The sequence below is a fragment of the Triticum aestivum genome, chromosome 4B (genome assembly GCF_018294505.1).
Source record: "Triticum aestivum cultivar Chinese Spring chromosome 4B, IWGSC CS RefSeq v2.1, whole genome shotgun sequence".
Classification (NCBI taxonomy): domain Eukaryota; kingdom Viridiplantae; phylum Streptophyta; class Magnoliopsida; order Poales; family Poaceae; genus Triticum; species Triticum aestivum.
In genome coordinates this window covers 280,774,488-280,784,557 of record NC_057804.1, presented here as the reverse complement: position 1 = coordinate 280,784,557, position 10,070 = coordinate 280,774,488, and positions in this window count along the sequence as shown.

Sequence of the window (10,070 nt, the reverse complement as noted above, 5' to 3'; positions counted from 1 at the left end):
CAAATGCACATAAAATAACTCAGGGTTATTTTAAATATATTCCATGTTTTAGTTCATGTGAATTTGCAAACAGTGGAAAATATTAAATGAAAACAGAAAAATAGAATTGAAACAGAAAGAAAGGAAAGAACAAAAACGTACCTGGCGGCCCACAACTGTAGTCAGCTCAACTCCTGTGCATCCCACCCGAGCCCAACTGCCAGTCATCTTCCTCCTCGCGCTAGAAGGACGCGAGGTGCGTGGCCACCGTGCGTCGGCCACCTCCTGCCTGCCTGCGTGTACCCCCGACGCCCTGGACATCTCTGGAATCGCCACACAACTCCCTGGCCGCTCGTTCACTTCCCCCCCTCAGCTCTTCCTTGCTGCCCGCACCCCGCCCGAACGCCTCCGTCGCCGCCGCAAAACACCACGCTCACCACCACCCCCTCACCTCACCAACGCGGCCCCGAGCTCCGTCGTGCCTCCCTTGTCATCCATGACGGCTCACGCGACCGGAAGAGCCCCGAAGCGCTGCCCCGACGCTTTTCCCCTCCTTGGTCACCGGAGATCGGCCTCGCCGCCCCGCTCAGCTCCGGCCTTCCCCGAGCCCGCTTCGAAGCCTACTGCAACCACTATGAGCTGTTACTCCTTCTCCCCCTCTCCGTTTTCTCGATTGCACGCCGCAGCTGCCGTTTTGCCGATGACCAAAACCCACCGCCGCCCGTGCTCACCGCCGCCGACGCTCCGATGACCATTTGGTCCCGGGTTCGGGTCCATCGAGCTTGCCGCCCTGCTCGGAGCCTCGCTAGCGCCTTCCCTTGCCCACTTGCACCCTGCAGCGCCACCCGCACACATCACTGAGCCCCGCCTCCGCCTGAGCTTGTCGCCGCCGCCACTACACGCCGTCCCCGACATTCCCACGACCACCACTGGGTGCCCCACACCACATGCTCTCCAATGCACCTAACCGCGTGGCCATCCATGGACGGAAACGGTCGGCCGGCAATAGCCGCCACGTCGGGTCATCACCGGCGTAAACACGCCGACGCGGCACGGCCATTAGGCGCTAACCCCACTGCTTAAACCGCCCACAGCCACTGATAGTGGGCCCCAGGCCTGGTCAAACCCTAGTCAGCGCTGGGTTTGACCGGGATTAGCCCTGTGTCACTAACGTGTGGCTCCCACACGTCAGTTTTGACCTGGACTGGCCCCGTTGACCTACTGACATCACACTGGCGTCAGGATGACGCAGTAAATCATTTGCTGGATTTAAAACAATTCAGGAAATTCTAGAAAATGCCTAAAACTTCTATAATTCATAGAAATTCAACCATAACTCCAAATAAAATAAATTATATATGAAAAATGATCAAAAAAATCCAATCTATCCATATGTACCATTTTCATGCATGCTAGAGAAACTTATGGCTACTGTTTAGGACAAATCATATAAATGTCATTTGAATATCCACATATGGAGTTTGAATTTGAAACATGGATTCACAACAACTCCATTTAATCTGTTGCTAGATGCATTATCTCAAATCACAGCATATTGACATGTCGTGATCATGCATCATATTGTGCATTGCATTGATTGTGTTCTCCCTTGTTTGCCGATATTTGTCCCCTCTCAGTAGATGATGTTTTGACGATGAGTTCAATGACACCGATGAAGAAATATACTATCATGAGAAGTGCCAGGCAAGCAAAAAACCCTTGTTCATACCGATACAATCCCACTCTCTCGCTCCTGCTATCTTTTACTGCACTAGGACAACAACGACTCATGTATTACTTGCTGCGGTAGTTGAACCCCTTTTCCTCTGCATGACCTGTAATTGCCACAGTAAATAGATAAAACCCACTAGCATGAGTACGAGTTGTTTGAGCCCTGATGTGCCTACTCATTCATGCTTGTTGTCATGCCTGCTACTACTTAGAGTTGAGTCAGGTCTGATTCATCAGGAATGAATTAGAACAGTGATGAACATGTCCTACTGTGTGTGAGCTAAGTGTGTGAACACGATTTGGTAAAGGTACCGGTGAGAGGCCATGTAGGAGTAAATGGTGGGTTGTCTCATTGAAGTCGTGCTCAGGAACTGAGTTTTGTGTTTGTGATCCATGAACATCTACTACCACTCATTGGGATCCTTAATTGACCCTCTCGGCTTCTTAACCACCCTTGTCCTCAGTCCAGGAGTTGCAAGTAGTTTCTGGTGTTTGTAGTATGCTGGAGGCCGTGGGCAGCGCTGGCCCGAGGGGTGGGCTGTGATGCTGTAGGCACGTGGCACGATGTACCGAGCGCATGTTTGGTGTCTCGGGAACCCTGCACACATCGTTCGGAGCCGTATGTGGAAACTTTGACTGGACTACCTGCGGATGGAACCAGAATAGGCGATAAAACTGGACTAGAGACTTGAGTGTTTAGGTAGGCCATGGCCGACACCCTCGCCAGGATTCCCCTTGAAGGTTGCCGAGATACATGACGTGTACATGGCGGTAAGTGGCGAGAGTGTGTGTAAAGAAGTACACCCCTGCAGGGTTAGCATCATCTATTCTAATAGCCACGTTCGCGGTAAAGGACCTCTGGGTTGCCTATACAGTTCATAGATAAGTGAAAGTGGATACTCGAAAATACGCAAGATAAGCGTGAGTGCTATGGATGGCATTCTTGTAGGGAGACGGGGTCAGATCCATAGTGGTGTATTGGTTGGTGAATATGTGGACTCGTGTACGCCACCTCAACACAGTTACATTGTAGTCGTAGTTCAGGATAGCCACCGAGTCAAAGCTGGCTTGCTGCAGTTAAACCCCACCATCCCCTTTATTGATAATGTTGCATATGTATTTAGTTCTGATGTAATACTTGTTGGGTACATTTGTACTCACGTTTGCCTATTTTATGTTTTTGCAGAGAGACTTCAGTCTCACTAGTAGTTCCGTGTGGACTTCGACGTTTAGCTTGTTATCTCAGCTACGATCTTGTGCCCTCGGCAGGATCTGGTAGATAGTCAGGATTCTCAACCTTTTTCATTTGTAGATGTCTGTACTCAGACATGTTAAGCTTCCGCATGTGCTTTGACTTGTATGCTTTTAATGCTAGGTCATGAGACCCATGTTTGTAATATCTCGCTCCTCGGAGCCTATTGAATAAATACTTGATTTGTAGATTCATGTTGTGTTGCCATGTTGTATTTGCACATATCAAGCATATTTTGTGTATGTTATTGAAATGCTTGGTATGTGTGGGATCTAACAACCTAGTTGTTTATCCTTGGTAGCCTCTCTTACCGGGAAATGTCTCCTAGTGCTTCCACTGAGCCCTGGAAGCTTGCTCCTGCTCCGGAACACTTAGGCTGGCCGGCATGTGTCCTTCTTGGTTGATGTATGTGGCCCTATGTGGAAATGTCACACAGTGTCTACCGAAGTCCTGTTAGCTTGCTACAGCCCAGATTCTCCGGAGTCCTGTTAGCCCAGGTGCTACAGCCCGGATTCACTCGCTGATGATCGACACGTTCGTTGTTGGGTCATGTAAGCCTGTCCCTGTAAGTTAGTGCCACTTTGGGTTCACGACTAGCCATGTCAGCCCGGGTTCTTTGTCATATGGATGCTAGCGACACTATCATATATGTGAGCCAAAAGGCGCAAATGGTCCCGGGCCTGGTAAGGCGACACCCGTGGGAATACCGTGCATGAGGCCGCAAAGTGATATGGTGTGTTACATGCTAGATCGGTGTGGCATAGGATCGGGGTCCTGACAAATGGACTGACTCAGATCAGAATGCCATGAGGTAAAGATGTAAAATAGCCTGATGTTCCATCCCACAATTAATTCCCCTACATATAACTAAAGCATTTCTAGACTCAACATCGATGAGTTTGGCTTGAAGAACCTACAAGCAGTCCGGCTCTGATGCCAACTCTGTCAGGACCCCTACTTAATGCAACACCGATCTAGCATGTAACCCCTCATATCACTTTGCGGCCTCACGCACGGTATTCCCACGGGTGTCGCTCTACCAGGCCCTGGACCATTTGCTCCTTTTGGCACACGTATATGATAATGTCGATAGCATCCATATGACAAGGATCTCGAGCTGACATGGCTAGTCGTGAACCCAAAGTGGCACTAACTTACAGGGACAGGCATACATGACCCAACAACGAACATGTCGGTCATCAACGAGTGAATCCAGGCTATAGCAACTGGGATAGCAGGACTCCGGGGAACCCGGGGTGTAGCATGCCAACAGGACTCCGGTAGACACCGCGTGACATTCTCGTGAAGGGACAGACACGGGAACGAAGAAGGACACATGCCGGCCAGCCTAAGTGTTCCAGTGCAGTAGCAACCTACCAAGGCTCAGCGTAAGCACTAGGAGGCATTTCCCAGTAAGAGAGGCTACCAAGGATAAACAACTAGATAGTCAGATCCCACACATACCAAGGATTTCAATCATACACACAATATGCTCGATATGTGCAAACGCAACATGGCATCACAACATGACTCTACAACTCAAGTACTTTATTTAATGTTCCAGAGAGCATACATAACATTCACATAAATATGGGTAACACGGCCTAGCATTGAAATCATACAAACATACAAGCCAACAACAGAAGTAACATGTCTGAGTACAGACATCTAGAAAATGAAAGAGGCTTGAGGAAGCCTGGCTATCCTACACGGTCCATCGTGTGCTTAGGATCACCACTTGGGCTTCAACCTACTCGTTTACATCAAGGTCTACGAAGAACCCATCAGAAGGGATTGTTGCATCTTCTGTAACACGTAAATTAAGCAAACACGAGTACAAAGGTACTCAGCAAGTCTTACATCAGAACCTACATACATGCACATTATCAAGAAGGGATGGTGGGGCTATTGCAGCAAGCCAACTTTTACTCTTGGCTAAACTATCTTACGAGAGACCAACTTGTAATTGTTTTGCACAATTGAGTCCACTACACACCACATCAATACACTACCGGGGATCCACCTCCATCTTCCTACAGAAGGGCCATACTCGGCACTCATACTTATCTCGAGGATTTTAGTACTTTTCCATTTACTTGTTTACGAACTATATAGGCAACAAAATAGTCCTTTACCACGGACGTGGCTATTCGAATAGATGATGTTAACCCTACAGGGGTGTACTTCTTCATACATGTTTCCACCACATAACGTCTGCACACGACATGTGCTCGGCAGACATCAAGCAAAAGCCGACATGGGTGTAGACCATGACCTACCCAAACACCTAAGTCTCTAGTCCAGGTTTATCGCCTATCCAGGTTCCATCCGCAGGGAGTCCGGCCGAGGTTTCCACATACGGCCCCGAACAATGTGTGTAGTGTTCCCGAGATACCAAGCGAGCATCCGGTACACCGTGCCACGTACCTACTGCATCATAGCCCACCTCGAGGGTCAGCGCTGCCCACGGCCTCTAGTATGCTACAAACACCAAAAACTACTTACACCACCTGGACAAAGGACTAGGGTGGATAAGAAGTCGAGCAGGGTCATATTTCAGGGCCCAATGCATGGTAGTAGCTGAATCTTAAATCACACATATAGATCTCAATGCTTAAGGACGGTTCCAATGAAACAACCCGCCATGTACTCCTACATGGCCTCTCTTCGATACCTTTACCAAATCGTGTTAAACACATCGCTTTCATTACCGACATGATCGTTTCACTCTAGCCCATCACCCAGATGAACCAGACCTAACACAACTCTAAGCATAGCAGACATAGCAATGTAGGAAACACATACACATGGCTCAATCATCTCCTACAGATGCTAGTGGGTTTCATCTAGTTACTGCGGCAATGACAGGTCATGCAGAGGAAATCGGTTCAACTACCATGGCACACAACAGTTTGGAACGCGTTGTCTTAAATGCAATGAAAGAGAGTAGGATGGTTGCTTGCCTTGCGGGTCCGTAGACTGATACTGGTCTTCGTACGGGTTCTCGCGGTATTCATCCAGGGCAGAACCTGCCGCAGAGGGCACCGATATACAATCAATAACAAACAAAGTGCAACAATATGATGCATGCATGAGACATGGCAAAATGATTGTATTGGGCTAATGCAACTATGACCAGATGAGTTTGGGCCATTTTGAACCAAAGATTCAAATTCCAAACTCATATGTGATCCTAAATAGTTCTTTATCATGTTTTGCACTAAACAACAAGTTAACTTCTTTAAACCTGCATGAAACCAGTACAAATAGATAGATTGGGTTTTTCTGATCATTTTTCATATATAACACTTCACATTGGGAGTTACAGATTATTTTCTATGAATTTTTGAAGTTTGCACTATTTTCTGAAATTTCCTGAATAAGCATAAATCCAGAAAAGTGAGTTACTGTGTCACCATTGCGTCAGCAGGTCAACAGGGGCGTCCAGGTGAAACCTAGCCAATGTACCCACTGGTCATTGTCTTTGTTAATTAACTAAGTTAATTAGGATTGGTTTAATACTAACCTATGTTTGACCAAATAGCAGGGCCCACATGTCAGTGACCCAGGGGAGTCAAACCCCTGGTCAAACCACGCTGACTCACCGGTGATGTCCAGACGTAGAGGAGGTGTAGGTTTCTCCCTCTGGCAACCAAATGGACGGCAGAGGCCATCTACGTGAAGCTGGGAGTGAGCCGCGTCGAGTGGTGGTGGTGGTTGAGCTCCAGGTCGCTGGAAATGACGCCTGCGATGAGCTGTGCGGCTGCCGGAGTTAGGGCAAGGTTGAACTCGTCACTGTGGTGGTCTTGGAGGCTCAAGGCTAGCCCCTACGTGGTCTACGTGACGCTGTGAAGTCAGTGGACATGGTGGTGTGGCCATTGGGTGGCCGGAGCTACGTCGGCGACGAGCTCAGCCGGCGGCGCGTGCGGTGGAGCTCGTTGTAGTCGAAGCAGTGGACGACAGCGAGAGCGAGAATGATGGGAAGAGGCAGAAGCTCACCGCAATCACGATGAGCTAGGCGTCGCGGTCGGGGACGAGCTGGAGCAGCAGTGATAGCGAAGGGGATCTCCGGCAAAGGTGGAGTTGGGCGAGGTTGATGCAGTGGCTTTAGGGCAAACTAGCCTCGGGGCTCGTCTTGCTTGACGGAGAGGAGGATGGCAGAGCTGTTGGACACGGCGAGGCGGCGCAGAGACGACGATGGCCACGTCTACGACGGCGAGGCGGTTGGAGCTGCGTCGTCCATGGCGGAGGGGAGCGAGGGAGAGGTGTTGGAGGAGAGTGAGGATGTCCAAGTAGTCGAGGGGGCGACATGAAGGTCGACCAGCGCGTCTAGGGGGTCGAGCGGCAAGCAGGTGGCACCGTGGTGAGCTCGCGCTCGTTGGCGTCACCTCCCTGCCCGCCTGGCGAGGACGAAGCAGCTGGCTGGCATGGGCCAGCACAGTGCTGGGCCGCCAGGTGGGCTGCGTGGTGGGTTTCGGCTAGGTAAGTCCTTTTCCTTTTATTTATGTTTTGTTTTATTTCTGTAAATTTGTGGCATTTCTAAAAATATCTAAACACTTTTAAAAATCATCAAACTACACATGCCCACTTTTTAGAATATATCCAACATGGAACATTTTGGTTTGGGATTATTTGGACATTTAAAATACTTACTAGCATTTAAATGCCCAAATGCAAATAAGTAATGATTTAATCCAGTGACCTTAGGATGATCTAGAAATTTGTGCACCATTTTTGTGAGAGGTTTAATACCAAGGCAAAGATGATAAACATTTTAGAAGGGCATTTCAGGTTCATTGAAAATAATTTTAGTAAACCCTAGTTAGTTTCAGGGGGTCCTGGGGGTTCTGCCATCCTCATTTCCAAGTTTATGAGGAAAGTAAATATGATGCCATCTTTCTAATGCATAAACTAGCTAGGGTGTGACACAGCGTGACTCTGACCTAGTTGGCCTGCCGGCCTCCTCCCCACCAATGAGGATAGGGTTGATATCTATTCCAATACATTGAACTGCGAAAGAGGAGCTTTCCCTTACACTTACCTAGGACTTCCTTTAGGCTTATCCAAGCCCACTGTGGAGCAATGCATGCCAATGGTTCAAAGAATTGCAAAAAGATTAGCCGGCTTGGCTACCTTCATGACAAGTGCTGGCAGACTGCTTCTGGTGAAATCTGTGTTGGCCTCCTTGCCAATATTCTTCATGGCTTGTATAGATGTACCTGTAACTATCAAGCAACAAGTAATAAAGTACTTGAGGCACTATTTATGGAGAGGTTCTGACATGGAGGATCACAGACCTGCCTCTGTTGCTTGGACAACTGTTTGTAGGCCAAAGGTGCAAGGTGGTCTGGGAGTGATGGACATTTTTGTTCAAAACAAGGCTTTGCTAATGAAAAATCTTCATAGATTTTACAACAGGCATGATATCCCTTGGGTGAACCTCATTTGGGAAACACACTACCAGGACAATAAATTACCAGGGAATGATTTGGTTGGGTCTTTCTGGTGGATGTCCATCCTTCAATTAACAGATCAATATAAAACCATGGCCAGATGTAACTTAGGGGATTGTAGAACAACATTCTTTTGGTCTGACTTGTGGGGCAATGATGTTTTACAACAGAAATACCCCCATCTTTATTCCTTTGTGCAAGATGCTACAATGACAGTTCAGCAAGTGGGGAACACTGAGTATCTCGAAGATTTGTTCCACCTGCCTCTGTCTAATCAAGCATACCAGAAGTTTTTGCTGTTAGAAGAAGTTTGTCATGATTTGAAACAATCAGAATTTTTGCATATGTCGGACACTTGGAGTTATATATGGGGTAACAGTAATTTCTCTGCTTCAAAGGCATACAGAGTGATCATAGGTGTCAAACAAGTTCCACCTCATTTTGCCTGGATTTGGAAGTCCTCATGTCAACCTAAGCACAAAATGTTCTTCTGGATGCTTCTGCATGATAGACTAAACACAAGAAACTTACTAAGAAGGAAAACTATGATCTTGGAAGAATACACATGTGCTGTGATGAATTGCCAACAAGAAGAAACTCTACATCATTTATTCTGGGGGTGCCAATTCTCTAGGAGATGTTGGAATTTCATATGTCCACATAGATCTCCAAATCTATCTATGCTAGAGGCCTTTTAAGATCTCAAGGAAAAATTGAATGTTCCTTTCTACATGGAGATCATTATTCTGGGATCTTGGGCTATCTGGATTTCTAGAAACAACAAGATTTTTGAGAACATTCAACCATCTTTCCAAGGCTGGAAACACATCTACTTTGAGGAACTCAAGCTCTTATCCCACAGGATCAAGGCTAAATATGCTGCTGAGTTCAACATCTAGCTAACTAGCTTAATAGCCACTTAAGTAGCCCTTTTATTTTTTTTCATTTCTTCTTTTCATTTCTTTTCTAGTTTCTAGTTTTAGCTCTAGTCTTTCTTTTTTCTTCAGGGGCTCATCTCAAACCCTTGTCTGTAAAGCTTGTTTTCTTTTGTCTTAGTTTTTGCTAGCTTTCTTAGTGTGCTGTATAGTGAGACCTTTTGTTCTTGGTTCTGTGCTACTCTTTTTTTTAATAAAAATTGCAGTGGGGTTTTACCCTACTGTTCATAGTCAAAAAAAAAACCAACTCGGGCCTTGGCCCCATGGTGAGGCCACCACCAGCGCCTCCCCTTTTTTCCCCTTGTTGGGCCGACCTATTGCTAGTTGCTGTATAACGCCCATATTCGGTCCGATGAATTTTTTTTGTAGGATCTGCGAATTTCTTCATATTCCAGAGAACTACAGATTTGCGGAAAATCCCCTTGATGGTCATGCATATAATAACTTTGTAACCATGCATCGGATTAAAATAACCTATATATGTAAAATGCTTAGAATTTCATGTAGGTTAATAATATCCAACTTTCATCCATGTTTAAAAACTTTACAATGTTGTTTGCATTTATTTTGCATAAATGACATGTTAAAATAGTTTATTCATACCTAATTAACCGTAGCTTCAAATTAAATGAACTTTACATGCAAATGGGGTAGAAAAATGCATAGATTAACATCATGCAGTTATTTAGCATGTTAAGAACTCCAAAATTGTGTATGGGG